The sequence below is a fragment of the Rhinoraja longicauda genome, chromosome 8, assembly GCF_053455715.1.
Source record: "Rhinoraja longicauda isolate Sanriku21f chromosome 8, sRhiLon1.1, whole genome shotgun sequence".
NCBI lineage: Eukaryota > Metazoa > Chordata > Chondrichthyes > Rajiformes > Arhynchobatidae > Rhinoraja > Rhinoraja longicauda.
The window spans coordinates 11,527,063-11,536,095 of record NC_135960.1 but is presented as its reverse complement, the minus strand read 5'-3'; the positions used below and the strand labels follow the sequence as shown (position 1 = coordinate 11,536,095).

The following is a 9,033-nucleotide window of genomic DNA, read 5'->3' as shown; positions in this document are numbered from 1 at the left end:
AACGTCACCCATTCCTTCTCTCCAGAGATGCTGCCTGACCCGCTGAGTTACTCCAGCATTTTTTTTGTGACACCTTCGATTTGTTACCAGCGCCTGCAGTTATTTTCCTGCACTCTTGGCCTGACATTTTGGTGAGTTGTTAACCATCCGGTGCAGTAGAAGGCAGCACTGAACAACCCACGGTGGAGGCAACTCAGCAACCAACAGCTAGCAGGGCGGTGCCTGCGAAAGTGTTCAGAAGCTCCTTGGCGGATGTTGGGTGAGTGAAATGTTTATCCTCAACTTATGGCATGGCACCGTCTTCTGCGTTTCTTGCAATGAGAGTTGAGAGAGCAGCGGGAGAGTGTGGTCGCAAGGGAGGTGGGGGTGGGGGGGGGGGGGGGAGGGGGGAATAGAATGCAACTTTGCCCCAGATGGATACACTGCGAAATGTAGCAACTTTGTCAAAGGCAGCGGCGGTAGCAAAATTCCGTCAGAGACTGGAACTGTTACTTTATATCAAACCGCTGATATTATTATTATTATTATTATTATTATTATTATTATTATTATTATCTTTTAAATGCTGTTCGCATACATTCTGCCGACTTCCACATTAGGCTGTATTTGAGAGAGAAAAAACAAACATATAAAATGGCATAAACTACTTAATTAATTCAAGTCTGGGAAGGTTTTAACGGGAGGTTTGGGGGGAGTATTTTCCTCTGATTGTCAAGTTGTGTTCTCGGATGTCTCTGTTGGTTCATTGTTAGGCTCCCTGGCGCTAAGTTACCAAAGCACCGTTTGCACTTCACAGTCAGCAGCAGGTCCGGGCGTGCTGTCGTGTAAATTGATCCTCAATTAAGACGCGCTTGCAAAATAAATGTACGTGTGTCTGCTTGCAACAAAACAAAACGAAAAAAGACCCCAAAAAAATCCGTTCAGGGTTTTCTCGTACTGTGCATTTAACATGATTCAATTCTTGATCACAAGGCATTTCAATCCTGGGATCATCTATCACACATAGTGGTAGACTTGGCCATGTAAAGTGAAATTGACCGAAACCTCAAGCAAAATGTTGGGTTGAAATGGAAAAACAAAAATCTTAAAAGGGACGGAGGTTTGGGAAGGAATTGCAGAATTGGCAGCTGAAGGCCAATGTGGAGAAATCAGATTGAAGGGGGAGTCGAGAGGGTGGAATTGGGGCCACTCCGTGTATCTCAGAGGGCAGGAGGAGTTGGCAAAGACTTTTAGGGAGGTGTAAAACTCACAGTGTCAATTTTGTTTCGCGGTGGATGCAGCCAGCGGCGACAGTGGGAGAGAAACTGGAAGGATTACCTGATCCTCACTCAGTAGTTGTGGAAACCTAGATAGCCCTGGTATATGTGGAAAAGGGCCATTGCTCTGTGTTGCTTGCCCAAGCGACGAGAAGCTGCCTGTTGACTTATGAGCGAGAGTCCCAATAGCAAGTCTAATCACGTTCTTGCTTGAGCCTTGTATGCGTTTACGACCGACTTTGGGCATCGGCATTCTGCGCCCATCAGGCTTTACTTTTAAGAACTGCATATGATTTTCTTTTATGTTTAATGGCAATGTTGGGTATCAGGTGAAAGCAACAATGGGCTTGCGTGAACAGGGAGGGCTGTTGCCCAAGACAAACCCCATCCATCTCCTGCTTACACAATCGGCCGGGACACTTCGTACGTCAGTGTGACTCAGTCCAACATTGTCGACATAATTATGACTGTTCACATGGACAAATATCAGTTATGGTAAAATTCCACTGCTGGAAGTAGCAGAACTTGTTCTTGGTATTGGTGGTGCCTGGAGCATATAGAAGGGAGAGCAGGAACAAACCCTCCCTCCTTCCCTCCCCAATCTGTGTGCTCAACATGATACCAAGCTCAACATGGTACCAAGTTTAAACTAATCTCCTCTGCCTGCATGTGTCCCATATCTCCCCCCCCCCCCCTTTCCTGCATATCCATGTCTCTGTCTAAAATGCCTCTTAAACACCGCTATCATTTCTACTTCCACCAGTACGTTTGACAGCACATTTCAGTCGCCCACCACTCTCCCTGTTTAAATAAAATCTGCCCCAAACATCTGGCTTAAACTAATCTATCTGCCTGCAAGTGATCTATACTCCTCCATTCCCTGCGCCTATCAAAAAGGCCTCTTGATCAAATGCCACTATTGTATCTGCGTCCACCACCATCCTAAGCGGCATTTTCCAGATACCCACTACTGGGCACTCTCTGTAGGGGAAAAAAAACTGCAATTGATTTAGAATTTACTAATTTACTAATAGATATAGGGTGGAAACAGGCACTTCAGCCCACCGAGTCTACGCCAGCCATCGATCACCCCATCATACATTAACCCTATCCTATACACTAGGGACAATTTACAATTTACCAAAGCCAATTAACCTGCAAACCTGTACACATTTGGAGTGTGGGAGGAAACCGGAGCATCCAGAGAAAACCCACCCTGTTACAGGGAGAACGTACTAGGGTCGATGGGCATGTTGGTCGATGTGGGCCTGTGTCCAGGCTGTTTGACTCCATGTGGGGGGGAGGGGGGGGGAGAGAGATTTGGCTGACCTCAACCTTTCAATGAGTAGAAAGGGAGAATTTGGCCAAGAATTTATTGAAATAGTGACTTTGAGATGGGGTTGCACAAAGTCACATTGCCGGATGATGAATAGAAGCGGTTGTAGAGTCAGGCGATGTTATGTAACAGGAAATAGGCAGTCTTGGCTCAAATTTCTGGTTCAGTTTGGGACACTTGTCAGTGAGAGGGATGGTATCAGTGGCTGTGGGAATAGTTCATGAGAGGACCTGGGATGATTGTTTTACACTAAGCATCATTTACTTGATGGAAATTTAAAGTCAGAGGGGGAAAGTTTAAAAGAGATGTTCAGGGCACTTTTTTTACACACAAAGAGTGGCTAAACAGTTTGAAGAAAATGGCAGAGATGAGAGTAATTGAGACAGAGTGGTTGCTGTCAGAGTAGATAAATAAATTGACTTAGGGAAAATGTGAGGTAGATATTTTTTTATTTTTTTAAAAATGTTTTTTTGTGTGTACGTGTGTGTGTGTAAATATACATACACACATATATATATATATATATATGTGTGTGTGTGTACATATACACACACTGACATTTTTTCCCTCATTTATTATATGTACAGTGTACTATGTTTACATATTCTGTTGTGCTGCCGCAAGTAAGGATTTCATTGTTCTATCTGGGACATGTGACAATAAAACTCTCTCTTGACTCTTTCGACAAGGATGACTGCTGAATGAATGGCTGAACTTTAGCTTTTAGAGATACAACACGGAGTCTCGGTCTGAAGAAGGGTCTCGACCCAAAACGTCACCCATTTCTTCTCTCTGGAGATGCTGCCTCAGAGGTCCCGCCGAGTTACTCCAGCATTTTGTGTCTATCTTCGACGGAAACAGGCCCTTCGGTCCACCGAGTCTGAGCCGACCAGCAATCACCCTGTACGCTAACACTATCCTACACACTCGGGACAATGTACAATTCTACCCAAGCCAATTAACTTACAAACTTGTACGTCTTTGGAGTGTGGGAGGAAACTGGAGCCCACGCGGTCACGGGGAGAACATATAAACTCCGTACAGATATCACCTGTAGTCAGGATTGAAACGGGGTCTCTGGCCCAGCAACTCTTACCGCGTTGCCTCCCTTTGTCCAGCTCACTGAAGGCTGAGGCTATGTGAAGAGCCAAAGCTATCTCGTCTCCCCCAAGGAAGCCTGGTTGTTTCTTGAGCTGCCACAAACCACACATCCACTCCGACCCTTCCCAAATTTATGACACAGGAGAAGGCCGTTCAGCCCATCTACCCATCCACAAGCGAATTGCTGGGCATGGTCCCACTTACTAACATCAGCTGCATAGGCCTACAGATTTCACCACTTTGAGTAGACAGCCATGTTTTTAAAGGTAGACAGAAGGTGTTGGAATCTTGAGCAAACAAACAGCAACGTGCTGGATGAACTCAGCAGGTCAGGCGGAATCTATAAAAGAAAATAGAGTGATGATGTTTCGGGTTGGGACACTTCGGCAAGACTGGACTTGAAAAGGGGAACCAACCCAAAATGGCAACAGTCTATTTCCCTTCACAGTTGCCTACTCCTCACTGAATTCCACCAGCAGTTTTTAAAAAAACTTTTTAGATGCGTTGAAAAATTCTGCTTCTTCGGTCTTCTCAGGCAATGGTCTCCAGAGTCTCACCACCCTCCAAGTGAAAACTCTTTACTCCATTTCCCTTTAACCCTCATGTAAATTATTTTAAACCGAAGATGAGACACAAAAAGCTGGAGTAACTCAGCGGGACAGGCAGCATCTCTGGAGAGAAGGAACGGGTGACGTTTCGGGTCGAGACCTTTCTTCAGACTGAAAGTCACGGGAAAGGGAAACGAGAGAAATAAATAGTGATGTGGAGAGATAAAGAACAATGACTGAAAGATATTCAAAAAAAGTAATGATGGTCAAGGAAACAGGCCATTGTTGGCTGTTTGATGGGTGAAAACGAGAAGCTGGTGCCACTTGGGTGGGGGAGGGATAGAGAGAGAGGGAATGCCGGGGTGACTTGAAGTTAGAGAAATCAATATTCATACCACTGGGCTGTAAGCTGCCCAAGAGAAATACGAGATGCTGTGCCTCCAATTTGCATTTAGCCTCACTCTGACAATGGAGGAGACCTGGGACAGTAAGGTCTGTGTGGGAATGGGAAGGAGAATTAAAGTGTTTAGCAACCGGGAGATCTGGTAGGTCCAGGCGGGCTGAGTGAAGGTGACCGGGAGATCAGGTAGGTATCGGTGTAAAGAGACATGAATGTTTTATTGTCATATGTCCCACAACAGAACCATTAAATTCTTGCTTATAGCAACATTACAGATATGTAAACATAGTACTCTGTAAATGTGTAGGAAAGAACTGCAGATGCAGGTTTAAATCGAAGATGGACACAAAATGCTTGAGTAACTCAGCGGGGCAGGGAGCATCTCTGGAGAGAAGGAATGGGTGACGGTTTGGGTTGAGACCTTTCTTCAGACTGATGTCAGGGGAGTGGGCGGTACAGAGATACTTTGTAAATATATACACATATACATGCACACACTGATCTTTTTTATATATTGAGGGCGTGCAGCGTAGGTTTAAAAGGTTAATTCCTGGAATGGCGGGACTGTCATATGTTGAAAGACTGGAGCGACTAGGCTTGTATACACTGGAAGGATGAGAGGAGATCTTATCGAAACGTATAAGATTATGAAGGGGTTGGACACGTTAGAGGCAGGAAACATGTTCCCAATGTTGGGGGAGTCCAGAACCAGGGGCCACAGTTTAAGAATAAGGGGTAGCCCATTTAGAACTGAGATGAGGAAAAACTTTTTCAGTCAGAGAGTTGTGAATCTGTGGAATTCTCTGCCTCAGAAGGCAGTGGAGGCCAGTTCTCTGAATGCATTCAAGAGAGAGCTAGATAGAGCTCTTAAGGATAGCAGAGTCGGGGGGTATGGGGAGAATGCAGGAATAGGGTACTGATTGAGAATGATCAGCCATGATCGCATTGAATGGCGGTGCTGGCTCGAAGGGCCGAATGGCCTCCTCCTGCACCTATTGTCTAAAGTAAAAACAAAAAAATAATGCCCACAAGTCTATATCATTTGGAGTCTATTTGGAAGGTATAGTGTTTAATACCTTGTGGGTGTAGGGAAGAAGCTGTTCCTGAACTTGGACGTTACAGTTTTTGGGCTTCTGTACAATCTTCCCAATGGCAGTAATGAAATGAGAGCATGGCCAGGGTGATGTGGGTCTCTGATGATGCTGGCTGCCTGGTCTCTGGTTTTCAACTCTTCTCCTACACTGGATGGATCCTTTCTATTCACCACCTCCGGATCTCTCTGAATGTTATGGTCGTTTCCTCTTTGAAATCTGTCGCCAACCTGATGGACAGAGTTTCTCACAGGTGTCGGTATAGGTATATAGGAAAAGTATAAAAGTGGAATTGCCAATAATTCAATTAGCCCTTTCGGACTGGAAGACCTTTAGGAAACCATTGAGGGATGTGAGCATGTTCTGTGTAAATGCAGGCTTCACGTGGATGGTCCGATTGCAATCATGTATTGCTGTTCCGCTGACTAGTTAGCACGCAACAAAAGCTGTTCACTGTACTTGGGTACACGTGACTATAAACTAAACTCCCAACACGTTGAAGCGTTTACTATCTCCTCCACCTGTGGCAGCCAGGTTTAGTTTTTAGTTTAGTTTAGAGATGCAGCGTGGAAACAGGCTCTTCAGCCCACTGAGTCCACGCCGACCAGCGTCCCCACACACTAACACTATCCTACAAACACCAGGGTCAATTTACATTTATACCAAGCCAATGAACCTACAAACCTGTACGTCTTTGGAGTGTGGGAGTAAAGCGAAGATCTTGGAGAAAACCCACGCAGGTTACGGGGAGAACGTACAAACTCCGCACAGACAGCACCCGTAGTCGGGATTGAACCCGGGTCTCTGGCGTTGTAAGGCAGCAACTCTACCACCATACCCTTGTTTCAAATCACCTTTTATTTTCACAATGTCACAAGGTCATTTACATCATTAAATAGTTATTCCCATCTGTTTAATGTTTCTTTTGGTTGTTCCCGACACGATTTGTCAGATCCACATGGGATTATATTACACAAGCAGATAGGTACACATGCCAAATCTCCCTGGTGCTCTCCCTCCTCTCTCTCTCAGGCTATCGCTGTGTCGACATGACCGCGGGCGTTGTCTCCCCGGCAAGGGTGGATTGTATTCCAACAGGGCAGATGCTGCAGCGTGTAATGTTCATTGCTTTATGCTGTGAACAATAAACTTCATAAACAATCCATGTTTCTATTTAAGCATCCCTCCCCTCCCCGTGTACAGTCAATTTGTGCAACGAACTGCTGCAAAAAAACTAAATAATACATGCACCATAGCACGGCAAGTGAACCGTTACTAATATAAAGAACAAAATTTATTTAGTCATTCATGACCCCACACCGCTCAATGGCTAATTAAGAATTTTGTGAAGTGCAGTCAGTGTGACTATCATAAGCCATTCACCACTTGTACACTATGACAGATGGTCCTTTACAGTCCAGTCAAGAGTGTTTAATTGTCATCTGTAGCTTGTTAACGTAATAAGACCGATAAGATATAACAGATCAAAAATACAATAAACCGATAACTAATATAATAGCATAACCATAATAGTGCAAAAAAGTCTGTAGTACAATTTAAAACACAGTCCGCAGAAGATCATAGTTGCTGAGGTCACTGTTGTGTAGTGTTTAAGAGTCTGGTTGTTATAAAGGACTGAGCAATTGGCAGAGTTGTCTGCTTTTTGTCCCCCAGCAGTTTATGCTGGTGTAACGATTTCAAAATTAGGTTGACAAGAAACAGGATGTTGTCAATAAATGTGAATTCAAAAGGGAACGGAGGGCAAAGGGAAGCAAGTCGTTTTGTTTCCTTTTGTTTTAGAGATACAGCGCGGCAACAGGCCTTTTGGCCCGCCGAGTTCGCACCGCACAGCGATCCCCGCACGTTAACACTATCCTACACACACTAGGGACAATTTACATTTATACCAAGACAATTGAACCGCCAATTAACCGACATTTGGAGTGTGGGAGGAAACCGAAGATCTCGGAGAAAACCCAGGCAGGTCACGGGGGGTACGTCCAAACTCTGTCGAGACAGCACCAGTAGCCAGGATCGAACCCCAGTCTCCGCCGCTGTAAGGCAGTAGTTCTACTGTTAAGCCACTGTGCCTGTTGAATTCCTTACCAGAATGGAAACGTGTAAGCCCTTCACTGCACATAACGTGCGGTGTAGATTGGGGAAGGGAAATTAGATCTACTACCAAATTTCCTTTCTACATTGTATCTCGTGCATTCATGATTTCTAGGAGCAGAATTAGGCCATTCTGCCCATCTTCTCCGCCATTCAATCATGGCTGATCTATCTTACCCTCTCAACCCCATTCTCCTGCCTTCTCTCCATAAACCCTAACACCCGTACTAATCAAGAATCTGTGAATCTCCGCCTTAGAAATACCCCATGACTTGGCCTCCACAGCCGTCTGTGGCGACGAATTCCACAGATTCACCACCCTCTGACTAAAGAAATTCCTCCTCATCTCCTTTCTAAAGGTACGTCCTTCTATTCTGAGGCTATGGCCTCTGATTCCTAGACTCTCCCACCATTGGAAACACCCTCTCCACATTCACACTATTAAGGGATCTATGTTGGTAGATTTATTTAAATAACTGAAATCCAATTCCCTTGCCACAGGGCATTTGAACTCCAGTCTTAGATTATTGGTCTAGGCTTCTGAATTTCTAGTCTGCCAAGAGTGTTTCGTTGTCATAAGTACCAAAATAGAACAACAAAATTCACACTCGCGGGAGCAGCACAACAGGCTTGGAAACACAGCTCTCAATGGATAATATACAGTGCCCTCCATAATGTTTGGGACAAAGACCCATCATTTATTTATTTGCCTCTGTGCTCCACAATTTGAGATTTGTAATAGAAAAAAAATCACATGTGGTTAAAGTGCATGTTGTCAGATTTTAATAAAGATAATTTGTAAACATTTTGGTTTCACCATGTAGAAATTACAGCAGTGTTTAAACATAGTCCTCCCCCCCCATTTCAGGGCACCATAATGTTTGGGACACAGCAATGTCATGTAAATGAAAGTTGTAATGTTTAGTATTTTGTTGCATATCCATTGCATGCAATGACTGCTTGAAGTCTGCGATTCATGGACATCACCAGTTGCTGGGTGTCTTCTCTGGTGATGCTCTGCCAGGTCTGTATTGCACCCATCTATAGCTTATGCTTGTTTTGGGAGCTAGTACCCATTCAGTTTTCTCTTCAGCATATAAAAGGCATGCTCAATTGGGTTCAGATCGGGTGATTGACTTGGCCACTCAAGAATTGGCCATTTTTTAGCTTTGAAGAACTCCTTTGTTGC

General features: G+C 44.5%; 1 protein-coding gene across 1 annotated transcript in view; it reads left to right on the top strand.

Moving 5' to 3' along the window:
* Nucleotides 1–209: 209 nt before the first annotated feature.
* The window catches only part of klhdc3l (kelch domain containing 3-like), a 51,355-nt gene continuing 42,531 nt past the window's right edge, over nt 210–9,033 (top strand). Inside the window, exon 1 of the mRNA XM_078404384.1 lies at nt 210–259. The gene's annotated coding sequence lies outside the window, so the exon portion shown is untranslated. The remainder of the gene's footprint in view (nt 260–9,033) is intronic.